Raw genomic sequence first — 21,246 nt, forward strand, 5'->3', positions numbered from 1 at the left:
TTGCTTTGACATCTCCCAGATAAAGTCCTCCCTGCCTCAGGAGATCTTTTTGGATGGGGGGGGGACAGCAGTGCCCCTTGGTTGTCATCGCTCTGTGAAACACTGCGTGCACAGTGGCAGCTTTACCAGATGTTTAGTCATAAGGCCCAGATGGGCAGAGCAGATAAACATCAGCTGTCTGCAGAGGAGTGGGAGTTGGGGGAAATGGCAGAATCCTCAGAGCAACCCCACCCCCCCCCCCCCTCACTGCAATGAGGAGGAACTCCAGCATCCTCTGCACTCGACCACATTCCCCTGCTGCTGTGTGCGCTGCCACACTGATGCCTGGCAGAGCTAACAGCTTTACTCAGGCAAAGGCTTCTCTAACATGGCATGACTCATTGCTATAGATAAACTTGAATACAATATTAACTGGAGTGGGTCTAAGAGTTGAGAGGCAAAGAAGTGTCTCTCATCAGCATTTGTGCACGTTCACACGGTTGAGTGGGAGCCATTCATCAAAGCAGAATTAATCACTATTAAAATCTGTCTCTTTAAATTCTACAACAAATTAATCCGACTTTGTAGCCGTAAAGAGCCAATAAAGCCGTCTCACCAGTAAACATTGTTTTACACTTTAAACTGGTGTTAAAGAAAGTGAAGCTAAACATGGGGCCTGAACAAAGACTTAACAACAGGGTAATTCAATTCTCTCTTGACGTCTATATTTGATAGTGAAAATATATTTTATGACATTTGTGGAGAAGGAGCACTTGACATGCTCTTTAATATTTTTATATGATCTGTCTCGCTAATTATATCCAAAGCAATTTGTAGAAAGTTTCTTTCTTTCATTTAGGCTCTTTTTAGGAACCCCACACACACTTTGTCTTCTGAAATCTTAATTTGGAGCAATTTTACTTGGATTTGTTACCAGCATAGGAAAGTTTATTGGCCACATGGGGATTACACTAAGTTTGTATATTACAAAGTATTTATATATATATATGTGTGTGTGTGTGTGTGTGTGAGGGTATGACATGCAGTTCAGAAAAACTGTTGGCTGACCAGGAGTTGAACCAGGGATCTGCTGCTGAGGGCATTAAAGCCGATGTGGTTTAATGTAACCATTCATCTGTCGGGTTGCCCTGGGATTGACCGAGCAGAGCAGCAAAAAAACTTTTAAGACACAAAAAAGAACTGCTGAAATGGTTAGAAAAGTAGAAGTCACTTCCAAATGATCGAAAATTGCCGACAGCGATTCTAAATTTTGAATCAGGCGATGGCAACTCGCCAGCCAGCAAACAAGCAAACTCCCACCGAGCCAGACGGCTTCTGAGGCCGATTGAGATTCTCTTCACGCTGTATGTATGACATCACAGTGATAACATCAGTCTCATTCAGCAACATCCTCCCACTCTGAACCTTCAGAGGAAATAAGCTGCTGTTAATCATGTGAACCGAATCTCACTTATTGTTTAAAGCCTCGAAGCATCTTTAAGGTTTAAATTCACAGAAGCAGTAACAGTCAGTGTCTCCTTCACGACACATATTTTCAAAAGCTTGAATATTTGAAACGTTTGACATCTGCATCTACGTATCACCATGTGCAAAGCCATACAACCAGGCCAACTAATGGGATTTTAAACTCAGATATACTGAGCAATAACTACAGAAAATACCGGACAGTGTGCACCTTTTTGTTTTCTTTGTATCATGTTTTGCCATTTTTCATTGTTCTCTGTAAAATGCATGAAGACACGCCCCTCTTTTCCCACCCTGTCATCTCTCTGAAGCCTCACAATGACACGCATGGAGCTAATAGGTCCATCAGAGTGGAGCTGAGCGCCCGTCTGACAGTGATGTCCTAATCCGACGGGGAACTGCTGTTTTGGCCGTTGTGCTTCAGCGGAGGAGATACTTGGGCCCAAAGGGAGAAGGGAGAGAAAGTCCTCTGCAGAAGGGGAGCTACACCGCCTGCGTGTCTATCTGCTGCTCTGCTAAAAATACTGCTGGGGCTTATAGCGTCAGATTTGTTGTTGACTCATTTTTACATCTTGCTCACTCAGTGCATCTTATTGTTTGTGCATGATCAAGAATTTACCTGCCTGTGAAACAAAAAAGAAAAAAAAGGAAGGGTGAAGAACGCAGCTGTTTTTTAAATAGTGATTCTTTTTTTTAAATATTTTTTGCCGTTAAGCTTTTATTGGACAGGGCAGAGTAAAGTATGAAAGGGGGAGAGAGAGCAGGGAAGACGTTCAGCAAAGGGCTGGGTCAGAACCGAACCAAACCTGGGATTCTAACATCTTCAGAAGTTGTACAAGGGCACATAGGCAACTGGACTTGCTTGCTTGTGTCCAGTCGCCTGTGACACGTGACCTGAATGACTGAGAATCTGCACAGACATGATTCCAACATCGTTTAAAAAAGCCCAGACGTCCATCCGTGATGCGAAATTCTAAAATGAAGTCACCTCTGTGTCTTTTTTTTTGACACATTGTGTGTCAGGATCTGCCAGAAAAGAAACAGGAGCTTAATTATTGTTGCTGTCAGACTTAAAACTGTGACCGTTGGTTTTCAAAGTAAAGACATTGTTCTCATTGCCAGGAAGAATAATGACATCTATTGAAAGCAGTGACTCACTGGTTATGGCATTTTAGAAGAATCCAGTTGTAATTTGATGCAGTCTACAGCATGTTAGACAATGTCTTCATTTCATGTTTATATGTGTGTCTTGACATTTCTTAAGATTTGTGATCTATACAAACACTTAATCACATGCATGGAGTTACATAACACACATAAGCTGCTATGTATATGTATGTCGGGGTTTGATCGATCGATCTTGCTTCATGACAAAACCTTTAATTACCTTGTACTTCAACCTGCAGGATGTTTTGGGATAATATTTATTTACATTTGGCAAATTCTGTTTGCAGTGTGTCCATGGACATACACACACAACTGTTAGTGGATTAGTATAATTCTGAAAATATGTATAAAGGCGATAATTCTGAGGCTATTTTTATGTTGTAGTTACGTCACTCAGCGGATTTAGGGATGTTTATGAACATTGTAATCGTGGAGTTCAAGAGCCTAAGACACAATTAATAAAAAAAAGATCTTAACAGCTCTGTGTGTTCAGATTTAGTTATGACTCAGAATGGCCTCAGGGACAATGTGCGAACAAATCAAATAAAACTTTTACAAAATGCTTTTCACACGAAGCTGCAATACAGTCATAAGACCGGCACATACATTAAAAGAATGCAAATCTAAAATGATGATTAATGATTTATATTGTATGTGTCTACAGATTGTGATGCCTGAGGACAATCATGTTAAACGCTGTCTCCATTTCTTTCACTGCACTCGCCCTGAGAACAAATAAAAGACAAGTGATAGAGGACCTGAGTGAATATATATTAAAAGCTTTTATGAAGTTATTCATGCACCAATCCACAGATTCCTTCGAACACCAATCAATAAAAGCATCTTAAAATCTGACAGGCAGCAGGTGACTTTAGGACAAACTGTGATTCGGTTACAAGGACAGGCAACTCCAAAATGACAAATAATGCATCATATTCCGAGTCAGAGTCACCTTAGCTCTGTGTGAAATGTTCCTTGTATGATGAGTCATATTCAAGGTAGCGAGGACAAAAACAAGGGTGCAGGGACTCTGAGAGTGGCTGAAAGAAATGTAAAGCAGAGGGGAACGTGCACAGAGCTTCATTACGTGGATTGTTACTCTACATACCAGGCGATCCGCATTCATTCCATTTCAATAACAGACTTCAGACACCCCCCTGTAAGGTAATTCCCCCTTTTCTCCATTAGCCTCGCTCCCTCTGCAGGACAGTGTCCATTAGCAAACTCCACCAGTGCCGAAGATATTAGGGCTCATTAACACTTTATTCATGCAAAATGTAGATTCCATTAACAAACAGTCGGTGCTGCTGCCCTGGGCCCAGGGAGAGAATGATTCAATACTTCTGTGGAGAACAGAACTGTGAAAATGCAGATCCAGACAAAGACAAAAAACCTTTAAAGGGGTCATAGAGGCATAATAATGATATTAAACATTCTCACGCCTCCACCTATCGTATCTTAAATCTGAGGGTAGCTGCATTTATCAAGTGTGGAGAGATTTTATGGGCGGAGGAGAGATTAGACTTTGTCCTGGTGTTTTCCTTTATATCTAATTCAAGACAGATTAGTGTTGCGAGGGAGGAAATGTGCGTTTGAGAGGCAGTGAAGCAATGAACGAGGGGCGCCGGCTGAGGCTTTGTGTGTGTCCCACTTTGCTTGAACTAATTTTTCATGTCACAGTACAGTTTACAACATCAACACACAAAAAGCAGCCTTTGAGCCCAGCTGCTGAGGAGCCAAGTGCAGCAGTTCTTTAAATGCTTGACTCACGGTGTCCTAAATGTGCCAAATGAGACAGGGAACAGTACGAGGATCCATGTAGAGTGCTGCTTGTTCGCTGTACGGTGAACCATGACTCAGAAACAAATCCTGATATAGATCCACCGGTCTAAACCCTGTATTAGTGGAACAATAACGTAGCTGAACATCCCAGCGGCTCCACATGCTGCTCTTGATTTGGCTTTGTTTCCCACTGATTATGAAAGAATTCTACTGGTCGAAGAGATCGATGGTCGAGCCGGACGATGCTGTGACGCTTTGATCCTTCAGATCGATAGACTTGGGTCATACATGTCGGGATGAAGCATCAAAGACACAGAGTTGACTCATAGCATGTTATCTATAAGCGGAGGAATCAAATTTAGAAATTAATTTTGGTATTTCTTGTCTGCTCCACAGAAAATAATCAAAGGGAGACAGGTAACTGCTTGGGCTGCACGATATATAGAAAATGTACCTTCATCACTGATCCTTATCGCAAAAGACTGTGATAAATTACATTCTATGTTCCATGCATTCACACCCTGCATGCCAATATATATGACCAATCAGATGGAGCCCTGCTGCCTTAGATAATAAGATAAAGACATTCAGATCATTGACAAGCCGGTCTGGGGTTTTTCCTACATAGAGAATTGCAAGAAGCCGTCAAATTTCATGCTGCCACCGCCTGCTTACAAAAGTCTAGTACAGTTGGAACTGCTATCGATCACGTTTGCCCCGGGTCAAATAGATATCTATCAGCGGTTGATAACTGAAAATTGCGTAGCTTCTTTATTATAGTCCCAGAACCTAAGGGAACGGTAACGGCCGACATTAACACACACACACACACACACACACACACACACACACACACACACACACACACACACACACTGACTCCACTGCTCACTTCTCTCTCTCTCTCTCACAGACACAGCTGACTTCTCTGACTCGCTGCAGTTAAAACGTTGAGTTCTTTGCAATTACACCAAAATTTCAACACTGATCATCACAAAACAATCGATACTTTTGTTGAATAAGTTAAATGTTTCATCAGAGCAGTGTGCGCATTCATCAGCCTGTCCCGCTCGCTCTCTTCCTCTCTCACTGACACACTGAGTAATCCAGACACACACAATCACACACACACACACACAAACAGGGTCATTAGACACGTGTAAACTCCGACTAGGTAAAAACAACAGAATTTGTAAACTTAGACAATGGAGATCTGAGCGGGTCACGCTCAGTTTGGGAGAAAAATGCAGAAAGACTTTAACCCAATATACTTTTATATATATACGTTTTCTTTATCGCAAGTCATATCTTCGTCGAGATATTCAACCTAATGGCAATGCAAACGTTTTCCTGATATCACGCAGCCCCAGTAGCTGCCGTGTAAAACTTGCTCTGGATCCAGGAAATCTCTCCCTCCCGCAGTTCAAGTAACAGCTGGCTAACAGGACTGAGCCCATTTTACAGTGTGCAGGGGAGATAGTTGTGCCACAGAAACCAAATGCCATAAGCGCACCTTTCTCAGCAGTGAAAACCAGGGGGGCAAGGGCGTATTTGTGAGGAATCACATATTTCAAATCACACATTGAGCTTCTAAGTATAGCTGTGGTTGATCTGCGCTCCTGGAGACAGAGGTCATAAATACTGCATCCCTATGGTTGCTGTCACCCTGTCAAAAAGGGTTTCAGTGTTGAGGCATGCTTCAATGGATAAAGTGGAATTTCTATCATGAGAACATCCCCATTCACTTCTCTCGTGCATTCCCCTTACATACCGATGTGAGTGGTGACTGTTCCTGAAGGGCTCAAAGGCAACATCCTGTTTGAAAAGTTAAAGGTAGAACAAGAGCATCAGAAGCTCCCGTATCTTTCCTAAATATCTCTATTCAACAGGAAGTGGTGTATGTGGGTCTCCAGCAGCCGGAGTCCCAGTTTAAAATGAGGTCTGAGTGTTAGATGGGGGGAACTGGAGTGGGAGCTGCTCTGTTTCCAATGTCTGTGCCTGTTTTACCTGCTGGGGATCAGTTGTTGTTTCTACTTTAGTCTTTGGACCAAACACTTACTTCCAAGGCCTGGGAACGAGCAGGCAAACTGAGTTCCATCAGTGGAGAGCGAGGCGCAGCTCTACATCCCTGCTGAACACCTGGTGCTCATTTTCACCGGCACAGACACCGATGGAGATAATCATACATCACTTTCTGAGATGCTGTGTTTTTCCGGGAACACAGGGGTGAGCTCCGAACGCGAGCGGCACGGCGCCGGTTTGTGCCAGATCGGTGTGTTTTCCACACCATTTACATTTGGCTCACATGATGACAGGCGTTGTATGTGATGGCCTGACAACAGGCAAACAGGCTTCCACGAGAGGCAAACAATGGAAAACTCCAGAGACTGGTAAACACAATTGATTCCCACGGTTTAGTGTGAAATTTTTTAATTATCGACATTTGCAAGATGCCCAAACATGAATGTGCACTTTGACATCAATCATGGCCAGGGGCATTGCAACAGGGAAGGCAAGACATGTGATTGCCTGGGGGCCCGAGCCGAGAGGGGGCGGATACGTCAGTCCACAGAAACAACAATTTCATGAGAAGTCTCTAACTAACCAAGTAAAAGACACTGCTCTGACACTAAAGTCGAGAAACCCCTAACAAGGCCCAATGCAAGAAGCCCTTTTCCAAACTTTTAGAGGTTTACACTTAGGTTTACACTTATTTATGTGTATGTACAGTTTGGGTTTCATTATTCATTTTGTAAAAGCTGGGGCTCAACGTGCCTTGAAATGCTCCGGATCACGGCTGCCTGGAACTGTTCAGGACAGTTCCTTCCTTCCTGATACTTATGACATTTATCCAATCATGCAACTTGTTTCCCTTTAAGACGTCTTGCTGTAGCTTTAGCTGTTTAATCACATCGGTTGATCTTCAGCTGATTGGGCTTTCATGTTAAACCATTTACTCAGGAGCAGGTTTCTCCACCTTTGTCACTGCCCGGCATGTGGCAGGCTGGCAGGGCCAACCGGAGCACATCCTGAGCGATTTCCCCGAGTGTCAGGAGGTCACAGCAGCAGGACCTTAATAATATGTTTCTCTCTCCGTGCACAGAACAAAGCACCGAGGCCAGTGTTTCATTAGTCTTCTATACAAGAGTTCAGATGAACTCTCTGGGATTTTAATCTGTTGTGCTCTTTTTTCCCCGGTTATGCTCATTTCTTTATTGCCAAATCTATCAGTTTTAATGTTTCCTTTTTCACTACAATCATACCTTCAAGATTTTATAGATTTGTAATGTTCTATTATATCCATTTTAGTGCTTCTAGAATACCTGCTCTTGTTGTCAGCAGCGTTTAGCGATGTGACCTTTGCCGAAAATGTAATCACCCCTAGTGGGGACAATAAAACTACAAATTAGGTTGTTGAGCTGCTCGTAGCGACTTCCATTTAGACACTATAGCTATTGTCGTAAGGCAAGGTAAATTACTATAATCAAACTTAAAGCTAAAGTCCTCTTCATGTTCTTGGACATTATATTCATACACTGTATTTGCAAGAGTTATGTTTTGAATTAAATTCTGCTATTTACATTACATTTTCAGTAGCGAACATTTCCACAAAGTTGCAAACGTTTTTATCCTGAATCCATCATCATGGATCTTTTCTCCATTAAACGTTAAAGGACCTCCTGGAGTCCCTACTGGTTGCCAGGCAACTGATCCCAACCAAGAAATAGTCCCACACTTTGTACAGATTAAATAAATGAGATATAAGGTTAATTAAAAAAGCCCTAGAGGTGGTGCTCAGTGGAGTTTGTTACCTTTCAGACAGAGCTCGCAGTTTTTTTCTCTATTCTTTGTTTTAAGAATAATCCCAACATTCTACTTTTGTGTCGTGCAGGTAAGAGAAGTTTGTGGTCTGCAAAAAAAAAAAAAAAAGTTGCTCATGTCAGATCGCTCCGGGGCAGAATACACTTGCACTCTAAATTTAGGAAGGTTTGACCGCGGAGAAACAGATGATGGCTGACATGACCAGACCAGGGCACCCACTCCAACAGGGATAACTGACAGTGACATTATATCATTAACGTGACCAATGAGCGCCAGGAAACCAAACGTGGGAATGTAACCATTCCATTTGTTTTGCTGGAGGGGGGGTTGTGTGTGCACCCAGCAGTTGCCGATGTCTTAACCCACCACTGCAGACATTGTTCCAAAACCAATAAAACCAGTGTATGTCCTCCGAAGATAATTGACCCAATTTCCCAGACTGTGTTTTCTTACAGTAACTCGATGATGCTGGATGTTGTGCTGCTGAGTGCTGGTGTTCTGCTGCCGGAGCATCAGGCCACGCGCTCCTCAGCTCCTATCAAAGCTCCCTGTCATGATCACAACCAGGCACACTCGCTTCCTTGTGCTGTCATCTTCTCTTATTAGCGGGATCATTACTGAAAAGAAAGTGCAGTAGCGGAGCTCAGCTTACTTAATGCTATCTGCCAACACTGAAACCTCTCCTCTACTTTGCCATTCATCTCTTCTTACAAGGAACTATCCAGCTTCAAAGGGTTCCCAGTCCGCCTTTGGTCTGATGACATGGATTTAATCCCCAGACTAAAGATTGAATAAAAGTGTTGCCCCTCTTCATCTTGTCAAATGTGCACGCTGGGCAGCTGGAGTGTGGCTGAAAGGCCGTGTTGTGAGTCTGCCAAGAGGAGTGGTACTGGGAGCTAAGTGCAGGAACACAAACAGTGAATCAAAGGCTATAAGGTTGTAAGCTTACCATTGTTGCTAAATGGAACGCCAGTGCAGCCCTTTTAAAATGTGCCACTTTTTGTTCCCTTTCATATTCTGTGATTCTTGGCGGAGTGTGTTGCAAACCATCAGAGACGTACAGTTGAGCACTGCAGGCAAACAGTGCATGGTGATTGTTAGAGTCAAACAAACGCTGCAGCAGCCTAGAAACAGTATTAAATGGCAGTTTGAGATCTTGCCGGTGCTTAATGACTGCTGTTGTCGTCTCTGACACCATTTTCTGTCCACTTTATGTTTGCAAAGCAGTTATTTTCTGTTCTCCGTTGACAGTTTGATGTCGGTGTGAAGGGTCTGTCCTTTTCATTTACTGTTTTATTACCCCTGCTGTTGTCTTCCAGGGCCATAACCGAGATTATCGGCCAATGCAACTACATTTCATATGACTTTGTGAACAGAAAATCGGAAATTTGACAGCAGCTGCTCAGTCGAGGAAACAGTGATTCAGAAGACGATACACAAATCCATCCCTTAGAGAAGGTCCAGCACATGGCTTCGGGTCAATGGCCCGGAGCTTAGCCACAGGGCTCCTCCACTAAAGCTCGGCTTCTGTCAGGAGCCTCTGACCCGTTCTGCTTCAGAGAAGTATTTTAGTTTGCCCTAAGTATTTACACTGAAAGGAACCTTTCAAGGAGCTTTGAATCAGTGGCGCTGATCTACAGCCTCTGAAGGAGTTAATGGCCAAATGAGACGTGATGTCCAGCTGTCCATCAATCTCAGCAGAGCTCAGTGTCCACAGCCAACACTGTCCATATGCTGCGTTCTCGAAACAAACTATAATGCATCCAGTATTGTTTTTTACACTTAATTAACAATGTCAAAACATAGATTGTAGCCATAACGTGGCACAAAGCTGAAATATTTGCATATCTTACTTTAGCGTTTATCATAGGAAAAAAACGGGAATCATGGTTTTGATGAATCATTTCAACAATTTTCAAAACCTTAAAAATGTATGGCAGATTGAATAACTTCAAGATTTGGACTCGTGGACAAAAAAAGCAGTTTGAAGATGTCCCCTGTCTGACCTTTTCTGATCCAAAGGATTAATCCAAAAGCTAGAATGCTAAATGAAGACCTGTAGAACTATACTAGAACCTTAGAAATATGAAAGAGAAAGTGAAAAAGTATTCATGATCTGCCCTATACTCCAAATGTGCACCAACATTTAATATGTTCTTCTCAGGACTCATTCCTCAGCAAACCATGGATGAAAACGTAAACTCCTTGACGTTGGTAAGAATTGGCAGATTAATCAAGAATGAAAATAATAATTTGTTGCACTTACATATCAACACCTTGATTATCCTTGTATTGTTGCATGCGTTAGAAAACGGCCACAGTATAATAAAGCAGACAAATGGCTGTGGCTCTCCTCTGCAGACTTTAATAAGATACAACATGTCGATGCACAGCAACAGCAGATATTCTGAGCACGGCCTTGTGCCTCCTCTGTGGCTTTGAGCAGCAAACACACTTGAATCCAGGGTTCTTCCTGTTAAATCCCTGTGTCTGAACTTCAAGGTCTGTGCCTCATGAACATAATATTCACTGGGATAAAAGACGGCACCTTTAAATCCAGGGTCTTGACTCATGACACACTAGGACTGTTGAAATGCTGATTCTCCTTCTCGCTCTCTCTCTTTACAATATTCATATTTAAAGGCTTATTGAAAGCATCTTTGGGTGTTTGCAATTGAATACAACCTATTAATTATTCAGCCCAGCTCTGCTTTATTTTGTGATTTTCACAGCCTCCTTAGTTCTCTTTATCTCTCCCCTCAGTCTCTTTTGTTAAAACCTCAGCAGCACATAGTGAGAGGATACAAACCTCAGCCTGTAGCAAAGCTTAGCATAAGCCAGGTTAACTTGGTGTAAGGCAGTGTTGTAAGTGGCAACCTCGAAGATTTGTATTTGAGTACATGTCGTCGAAGTCGCTCCTGCTGAACACGACGGTGAATAAGCCTTTTCCTGTGATATCTGCAATGTAAAGAACTGGGCTTCAGTGGCAACATTATTAGAAATGCAAATTGCAAACTGCACATTTTCTACATCTGCAGCTTCACATTTAAAGCGTTTAACTGGCAAACCGCTAGTTGGCTTTTATTCTGAAGAAGTCACAGGCTACTTCATTGATCACCATCCACACTAACACACCTGAGAATGCGTATCACGTGATCATTCACTGGGCGTGTGCGTGCTGGTGTAAACAGGAAGCAGATTCTCTTCTCTGGAGCTGGTTGCTCACTTGCAGAAAATATAACGAACAAGAAATGTAGACGAGGGATTTTCTTTTCTTTCATCGCCAACAACGTGGAACTGTGTTTACAACATTCAGCCTTCACTGCTGCTTGTCAAGTCGTGACTGATAAGAACCCATCAGGAAGGGAATGCTTGTTACTTCGTCATTGTTTCCAAACGTCTCCGTGTTTGTACGTTCATACTACAAGGCAGCCCCAGACAGAGAAGTCGGGAAACACTGCTTACTCAATTTTAAGTAGAAAACTTAGTGTGGAGATACTAGAGTAGTATGGACTGAAGGTGAGAATGTAGTAACAGTGATGCATTTAAAAGTAAAACATAGAGGTGTGGATGTTTTTCTTGCCAGTGAGCTCGGCGCTGTCGTTCATCAAACACGCGTCTACAAAACAAGTCAACGGTCATTTTCCCCCCATTTTTCAACAGCGGGTCAGTTTGAAATAGTGCAGTGAGTAATGGAGCAGCCACACGGAGCTGTTAGATGAAGAGCTTCAGGCAACATGCTTCACTCCTCCAACTTCTCTGCCAGGTAACACAACTTGTGTCGCTGCACCCTGCTGTGCACAGACTCCAGCCTGGGATGAGCAAAGTCCATTTTGGATTTCTTTATGAAAACAACAGCAGTTTGTTCTGTTGTGATCTGTAGTGTTAAACCACATTTGCTGTTCCCACCACTAACCACTAGTGTTACTGTGTCAACCTTTAAGTGAAGCGTTGAACGTGATAAATAGTTTCTTTCATCTGTGTTGTTGATTCTTGGATCAGAAGAGATGTGGCAGAGCACTCGTGGGACATTGACTCCAAACCACAGCTTGTAGTCGGGACATAGATGAGTTAGCAACCCCACAAAACCTCCATCTAAGCCAAGAGAACAAGGTGAAAACTCTCAGTTCCATGTTCCTGTTCCACGACAACAAAACCTGCTTGATTGTCTTCAAAGATGCAAAGAAAATACAGTTTAGATATTCCCCTGTGTGAGACTCCAGGCCTTCCCTCTGCCTCTGCAGTCATCTGGCGTAGCTGAATTAAAAACTTTTGTTCTACTAATTGTGCTTAAAAATTAATGCACGTTTTGAGAGCCTGTCTTCGGCGAGCATTCATCATGTTCTGACAGCTCCCCCTGAAGATTAAGCATTCACCCTCATCGCCAGAGGAAAACAGGGAGGAGCCCAGATAAGAAACGGGGTCATTAACTCCAGGCTCCTCAGCAGAAGTAGGTGTCTGATTGAGCAATCGGGATTCTTGGAGAGGGGAGCTTTGAAAAAGACTTTAGAAGATTTTGTACGAGTATGTTTATACCGGATCCTGTGCGATGCTGTGATGCAGATTATATGGAAGTATCACGTCACTTCCTGTGATACGCTGATCTGCGTCAGGATCAGAAAACAAAAGCCCACCACTAAGCCCATGAGGGTTATGTCAGTGTGCATTTGAAATAGATTTATTGCATATCAGCTTATTGGTCCCACTTACAACTGAAGCCAATGTATTTAGGAGATTAGCTGCTAAAGAGTGAAATGGTGACACTTGAAACGAGCACTTTCATTTTTCCACTTTAGAGCAGACAAGTATCCATATTCATACAGGATTTCAGTGGCACTATCTCCAGAGTGTCTCTCAAACATTTATCATGTTCCTGTCAACTTATGTGTCTGCCTGCAAACTCTCCTTCTGAGTGAGATTTGACATTTTTACACTGCTTAGTTGTAAATATGATACTATTTCTTCAATCTGCACCAGTGATGAACCTCAAATATTTGAAAAATGCCTTTAAACAACAACATTATCAGTCAATGTTTAGAAATATTGTTCTACAGTGTGGGGTTTTTAGTTCTAAGGATCAATGTTAGTGTGGGATGGGTGTAGGCATAAGTTTACTGGGTCCTATTGACCAAACCAATTTCCAGGACATGACCCCCCACTGGTTTTCCAATAGTTGTGTTTTATTGAGCCAAGTCAGAAGCAAATGAAGCAGGGATGCAGAGACTTGATGTAACTAAGTAGTAACTGTAGTTTCAGCCATAAAGACTTACATCTGGACCCAGTATGTACCAGTTGTTGTAGATCTGTGAAAAATGAAGGAAATTCTCAGTGAGTGTGTAGGTTAGTTGTGCGTGAATGCTCTGTTTCACCTGTGGCCTACTGCACACAGTCACAGCGGGAGGCAGCAGAGTCGTCTCACAGTTTTATCTGCAGGTCACTGAGAAGCCCCACCGGAGCTGCTGCCTCCGACTTACTGCTTTTGATGCGAGTGATGAAAGTGAAACATTTACAAAATTCCCACAGAAGGAAATACATCCTTCAAACCTCCTGGTGCCTGAATGTAAAACAGCCAGTGCACCGACCACCAGTGTTGTAGTGGTGTGTATTCTAGCATGCAGTGCACCAGGAGTTCAGTGGACAGATCACTAGTTCTGAATAGACACACCAGACAAACACACTCAGACTGAAACTGAGACCTGAGGCAGTTTCAGCTTTCCAGTTCAGCTAACCTGTGTCTCTGCAGACCAAACAGAAGCAGCATCAACAACGACACCACGAGTCCAGAGTAAACCAGGATGGCATTCAGTAGAGTGAAAACTGCATTGTTTAACAAAGTGAAAAATATTCCTGCATCCACCCAAATGTGACGGATTCATTCTTGACCCATGTCCAGTCCTTAAAAAGCAAGTTTCGTGGAAATCATTTTAGGAGTTTTTACGAAATCCTGCTGACGAACAAAAACAACAATAAACGCACAAAGAAACAACGGGTGAAAACAGAACCTCTTCGACAGGGGTCATTAAAGATGCAGTTATTAAGGAGTTATGACCACTTGAAGCAACATGGAGCTGTTTTTTACATTAGGATGCACACATGCACAAGCAGGCGATGCACATCACTGCAGTATTACTTGTATACAATCTGTATGACATGTATTACACTGACTGATTGCTGGTGGCAGTAATGCTTTAAAAAAATTGTAATAAAATGCACGTGCCGAAGGTGATGTAAATGTGAATGCAAACAATGCGGGCTTGAAAATATTAAAAACAAAAATCTGCCTTACAAATGTTTCATGAGGGAGTCGATTCATTCATCGCAGTTCTTGTGCCTCAAGGATGCACCGCAACACAATGCATCTGATCTGAAATAAAACTCCACAAGGTGCCTCTAAAATATGGGTGATCATTTGCGGAATACATTTGTGTTGTACATCAGAGAATTGAACCACACACAAGTTCACATTTTGAATAAATTTGCGCTGTGTGTTGACGCCGCAGACCAGTCCCATAAAGAACCGTTCGCTACATCCCGGCTTTGTTTCTTATTACACTGTACAGTATATGCGCCGTATGTCTTGTTGTTAATAAAGGTCCGTCAGGCCGGGACTGTGTTTGCCAGGGGGCTGCTTGGCTCTGCCAGTGCATAATTGTGCAGGTCTCCCCTGTCAGCGCTGCAAAGCTCCCCGGACCCGACATGAGGCATCACAGCGAGAGAACAAGGGTCACAACCACTAGACATATCATTAATCACAGAATCTGTGGGTTTTAGCCTGGGATTATCTGTCCTAGGGGGGGCTGAGTCCGTTATGAAGCCCCCCTCCCCCCTCCTCCTCCGTTGGTGCTGAGGCTTGAGGGACATGTCAGCCTGGTGGTGGCTGATAGACTCCGCTCTGGTTGGAGCAATCTGCAGAGAGGATGAAGGAGCTGGAACATTGATTCCAGTTGGAGAAGCAGGTGGGAGGAATAGGGAGCAGGAGCGAGTCAGAAAAGCCGTTAAAGGAGAAGCGCACCCCTGGCCGAGGGAACTGTAGTCAGATAAAGTGTGGTAGTGTCCGTGTGGGGCTGAGGCCGAGGAGATTTAGGTCACGTTCTGGTCCCTGAAGACGACTTCTGCTCCTTCTTTCATCCTCACACTTCATATATTGAAATCAGCGAAAACCAACATTAAGACACATCTGTGGTCCTTGTTTCTGCTGTTTTTCAAGAGTCTGACTTAGTAGTTTTATGAGAACATTTTAGTATTTTTACTTTTTTCTTTTGCCTAAATTCAATCTTCCAGTATTTTCCTCTCCAGTTACATGAGGATTAAGCAGGTAAAATATATTCAGAGAGAAGGACGGATTAAATTTAGAGCTTCCTAAATTAAAGCGCTCTTCTCTCTCTCCTCTTGTGCCATTTTTCTACCCAGATTCTGCCACCTTGTTATTTTGCCACTGCAAGATTCAAACAAAAAAACAAGGTGAGGCGTGTTGTGAAAAATATGTTTTTAAATTACTGCACGACATTTTAAGTGTCACATTTGATTGCCTCTCTTATTTGAATTCATTTGGTTCCTTGTTGGGTCGCCCAGCGAGTCGTCCGAGGGGGGGGGGGGGTGCCAGGTGAATTCTATGACAAGGGGAACACGCGCCCTGGTTTTCTGACCCCGCCCCCTAAAGAGAGATGGGGGTCAACTGCCCTCGAGGCTGTTGTCTTAACCTGTGTGATTAATGGAGCATCGAGGAGGCGGCAGGTCTTTGAACACATCATGACTCTCACGTTGCCTCTGCATTATTAATGCCGGCACAAAGAGCCTGTTTAATGAGCCAGAACTCACTCAGTGGATGTTGATTAGGCATGCAACGCGTGTAAAGGCCCGCCCTTCTCCGTGTTTCACCTTTTTAGGGGATTACGTGTTTTGCTTTTGTGTTTCTGGCTGCTTTATGTCTTCTGGTATTTTCATTTTTGTCCACCAAAGTTTGCGACAAAGGACAAATCCAAAGGGTTGACATGTGATTGATGTCCCGAGGACGCCTCATTAACTTAGATTTTATTCAGATGTAAATATTATTGCTGTCTTGTCAGAAGTTCAATATTCCCTGTAGATTTATATGTGGTAAAGCTGCTCAGCTAAGCATACAGTAGCTTATCTTTGCTTTGGATTGGAAACAGGGAGAGGCTAGAGAACTCCACTCGTAAAGAGGTTTTATTAGAATGTTAAATGTTATTTGTTGAATCGTGACAAAGACTTAGGTCATCAAGTCTCCACTGAAACCACAGCATGTAGGTTTAACGTTTTGTTCAGTTTAAGTTTAGTGCAGTAGTGTCGTGGCTATTTAAAAGTAGGAAATCATAAAACTCGTCCTGGAGGGAAATCGTAGGGAAAGAGGTCAAATTCCAAAGAGGTTAATTGCACCTTTGTGTTATTTATTTAACCATTCGGGAAGCAAACAATGAACCAAAGGGTAAAGGTGTCTCTCTTGCTCATAAGCTCTGATACCTGTCAGTGAGTCCCTGTCCAATAAAGGAATCAACGACAACTCAAAATCAACTGAACTAACCATGATAATCCTATAGTGAAAACAATGGTGTCCGCGATAATACAAATAATAATGATAGGAAATATAAATTCAAAAAAGAAGCTTTATGTTTAACCAGCAATTATGAGATTGCTGTTGATTTTCTCATCCAACTCTTTGAAAGAAAGAGAATAGTGCATTTCTCGTAATGTCAGACTTCAACACTAAACAAATTTAATCACAGCTATTGTAGTCGGTGTCTGGGTTGTGTTTACATTTGGTTGTGTGTGTGTCTGCGTCCTGTTGATTCTCGTCTCATAAATGTGACATTCAGTTCATTCTTTGACATTCATTATGCTCCTTTTCTCTGAGGAAAACAAAATAATGAGAGAACAGGTCAAATTAAAATACCAATGCTGCTACGTGAATATACCTGAGTCCATTTGAGGTAAAAGTGAAATTTGCATCGCGCAGCCACGTCACCTGTCGTTTCTTCAACTCTTTGATCCCGAATAGATCAAGGAATTGAAAATACACTTTCAGAGGAAATCTTACAACATGTGACGTGTTATATTAAAAGGTTAAAACTATTTTTACCTCTATAAGCCACACGTCAGTTCTTTACTCCTTTGTAGATATTTTTAGATCCTTCATATATGATTAATGTTAATGGAGCACGGTGACATGGATGGTTATTTTCCCATCTTTTTATTTTTCTTATCATACACTTGAAATATTCCATGCTAATTCAACAATCACATCTTCAGTGAAAAGGGCACATGAGCTGTTTTTGAAATGGGAGTGGGCAGAATAATAAATGTGAATATTCATGATTCTCTACATGTCAAATAGAAAATATTTATATGTAGAGTTTGCATGTGCACACTCACACATTTGCAGCTTTCACCCAGACTTTGCAATGTTTTTGCATCTGTAGCAATCAATTTCCCACTGATAATAACAAGATAGATTAGAGTCTTTAGACGATGACGTGTCTTTCGTCATGTTTGACTTACAGCAAGGTGGTGGGTGTATCACAGTTTTCTGACGGCACAGGACAATTGAAATACCTCGGTTATCTTTCCTTGTCTTAAGTTATTGAATTGATCACAACAAGGCCAAATAATGTGTGCTGTCTCATTATCTGTGAAGTGCTGGCAGGAACCGAGTGGGAGGGAGAACCTCGGGCACAGTAATCACCTTCACTGACCAGCATATCAATTCCAGAGGCCATGGTGCAGGTCTCTACTTGCCTTTATAGATGAAACTTAAAGATCTACACTTTCTCACAAACATCACTGCGTTGTTTAATCCTCACAGATGGTCCAGACTCTTTTCCAAGTATTTTTGTCCTAGCTTCTGGAATCCCAATCGCCTCCTCGCAAATTATTCAATCAATTCTTCACACGATCCCAATTTCTCAGCATATTTGTTTTTGCCAAGCAGAATATTTGGCAGCACCTGTGCACGGAAGCAGCAGCTTTTCAGTGCGGAACAATAATCTGTTTCTTGGGAGAAACATTCCCGCACAGTTCCAACAAATGAGTTCATAAAGCAACAATTACCCCGACTGGCCTTTATCCTCCATTCAAACAGCAGCAATGTCGCGACAAACGTAGCAATTAGGAAACATTCTCCTGAAAGACAAGGCCACACTTCTGAAGAGCTTTAATTACTACAAGGAATAAAGCTGTTCTATCTGCGGTGCTCCTATTAAAGGTCTGTGCTGTTGTTACAGATGAGAGGGCCACAAAGGTTTCCACATTACAGTAATCACCTTCATTTCCATACATAATCAGAGGCGTCTTTAGTTTGTGTGCAACGGGGTTGAAGAAGAAGACGACCTCCCCCAGAGTCGAGCAGTTCTTTGTCGTTGATACGGTTCAGCATCGACACTCGCTGAATACACAATCAGATATGCTGGATATCTAAATTCATAGACAGCAGCAGCTCCCTCCGTGTTCTTGTTTCGATAAAAGTCTCACTTCTTGCATTGTTCTCTGCCACTTTATTAATGGTCTGGTGATGGCGGGGAATGTCTGAGACGAGAAGAAGAGGAAAACGCTCAGAGCGCGGCTGTTTGTCTCTTTGAAGTGAGGTTGATTCTCTGCTCTTAATGGTTCCTCTTGTCCTTAAGCATATGGGCCGCAATTATTTTTGCTTTTGTTTCACTTTCCACTGGACACGGGAATCTCAGCATCAATCTTCGCGACTGCAGCAGATGGACAAACCATGCTGTGGTAGACACACACAAACACCTAACGCTTGGCCAGTCAACCAGCCCCACTGATAGAATCCCAGGTATAGGAGACTTTGTGTGCGTGTGTGTATATCAGTGTGTGTGAATCAGTATGTGCATATGTTGGATGCTTTTATCCCTCCCACTGCCTTTTTCAGTTCTCGTTTGGATACAGTCCATTATCTGACACAGAGATGGAATCTGTTTTGATGTACGAAAAATCGAAACCGAGGCAGGTGGAAATGAACGGAATGGAAATCACAGGTTGCATGTTGCAGACTATTGTTGCATGTTTGGCAAAGTGCAATTCGAAGCTGCAGATGGAACGTTGCCATGGTTGGAAGCAGATGTATAATTAAACAAGGTGGCACTTTAGCAAGAAGCACTGCGCTGTGGAGAAGAGAAAAGTTTCATACGGGAAGGATCATATCAATATAGAATTTTTTTCTTAATTTCCATGTGTAATTTGGCTTGAATCCATTGTTCTGCATTGATGTAGCATGATCTCTGGCTCGACCAGTTTTCGCGGGAGTTGAGTTCCTGACACCCTGAGCTTATAAATATAGCAGATCTCACGGGGTCAATCATGTGACTACGAGGGCTGGGTTGGAGCCATACTTTAATGTAATCCCTTCATGGTATGAAATGGCATTTTGGATCAAAGTTTCCACTAAATGGCTGTTATTAAATTCCACCTTCAGGGTCCTTAAACATACAGTAGTAAGATTTATCGTTTATGTGTGGAAATGTGTGTGTTCATGGTTGTCTTAAATCTGTGCCTGTCTGACACGCTGTCACTTCATCAAACCAGACTGGTTCTCGGTAGAGCTGGGACCTTCGACACAGCAGACAGTCCTCCCTGGGAACCACATCTAAATCAGCTAGATCCACATTTGTAAATGGATCTGTGCCAAATTTCACACACTCATTGATATAATTTCCCCAAATATTTCCTGAGAAATCAAAGAAATTTGATTGAAAGTGAGAAAAAAAATCCTGGATCCAACCGGTGATCCAGTGGCACACCAAAGTATTTAATGGGTTCTTTCCTGACTCAAACCGCATCTTCCACCAAGTTTTCTGGTAATCATCACATTCATTTATGTGTAGTTCTGCTAAAGGCAGATAATATACAAACAAAACATCCATTTTCGAAAGTAATGGAACTCAGTGGAGCCAATACTTCCCCCACCACTCTACTTATATTCAATCAAGCTGCACCGGTACACACTCATAGATATCAGTTCCCTAAATGTGCCTGCATTTTTTCATCAATATCCATGTCTAAGTCCTTGATAAATCTGTGAAAATGTAAAAAAAAAGAATTGTTCAGTCTCGTAATGTTAAAGAAAGTGATCAAGAAATTCCCAAGACCACCTCTTGGTCTGGTTCAGTCCTAAAATTCAAAATTTGTTTAGATTTTGTGTGATCATGTTTACAAATAATCCAAACAACAAACAAACGGAGGCAAAAACATAACCTCCTTGTCAAGTAACAAACACCTGGGCTTCTTATTCTGATTTAAAGTCACAAGAACCTCTTTTATAATTGAATATAGAAAAAAAAATGGTGAATACATATTCTCACTTCATGAATTGCAGCTATATCCATAAGGGAACTGCATCCTGCTCGGGCCTCCATTTCCAACAATTGCACAATCCCCTCACTTAGGTGGAGCCCGGGGGGGTTTGTAAATGTGATTTAAAACCACAGAACATACATCCAGCATCTGCTGCTTCTCCACAGAGACCAGGAACCCTCTCTGAAACTTTAATGTTTCTTCAGATCCAATCTGCCTTTGCATGTGCTGTAGGGAAACCACATGCACATGGGAATACTGAGGAGGTTCGGTGTTACAATGCTGCAGAAGCGCTGATACTAAGCCAAGCACGCATACTATTGGCTAATGTATTGAGAGCTTTATTGACGTAGATTTGTGGTTATTAGCACTTTGACATCTGACATCAGAAGTGAGAGGAGCAGAGAGCTAATGTGCTCACAGTGTCATTTCCCTGTGGAACCATCAGATGAACTCTGTCAACCCCTTCAGCTTTTCTCATCTTCTCGAGTGCTGCTGGAGCGGGGGGTCAGGTCACTTCTTCCTTATCTGTCGCACAGGATGGAAACTGGTAAACAAGAGAAGGGTTTTTCTGCTCCGGGTCTTCACAGCGAGTTCCTGCGGATCTACGGTGATGTTTTGCTCGATGACTTTCAAAGGATTTCAGTCGGAGGCGCAAATAATGCTGCTTCCTATTCACAGCGACTGTCTCAA

The sequence above is a fragment of the Limanda limanda genome, chromosome 7 (genome assembly GCF_963576545.1).
Source record: "Limanda limanda chromosome 7, fLimLim1.1, whole genome shotgun sequence".
Lineage (NCBI taxonomy): Eukaryota > Metazoa > Chordata > Actinopteri > Pleuronectiformes > Pleuronectidae > Limanda > Limanda limanda.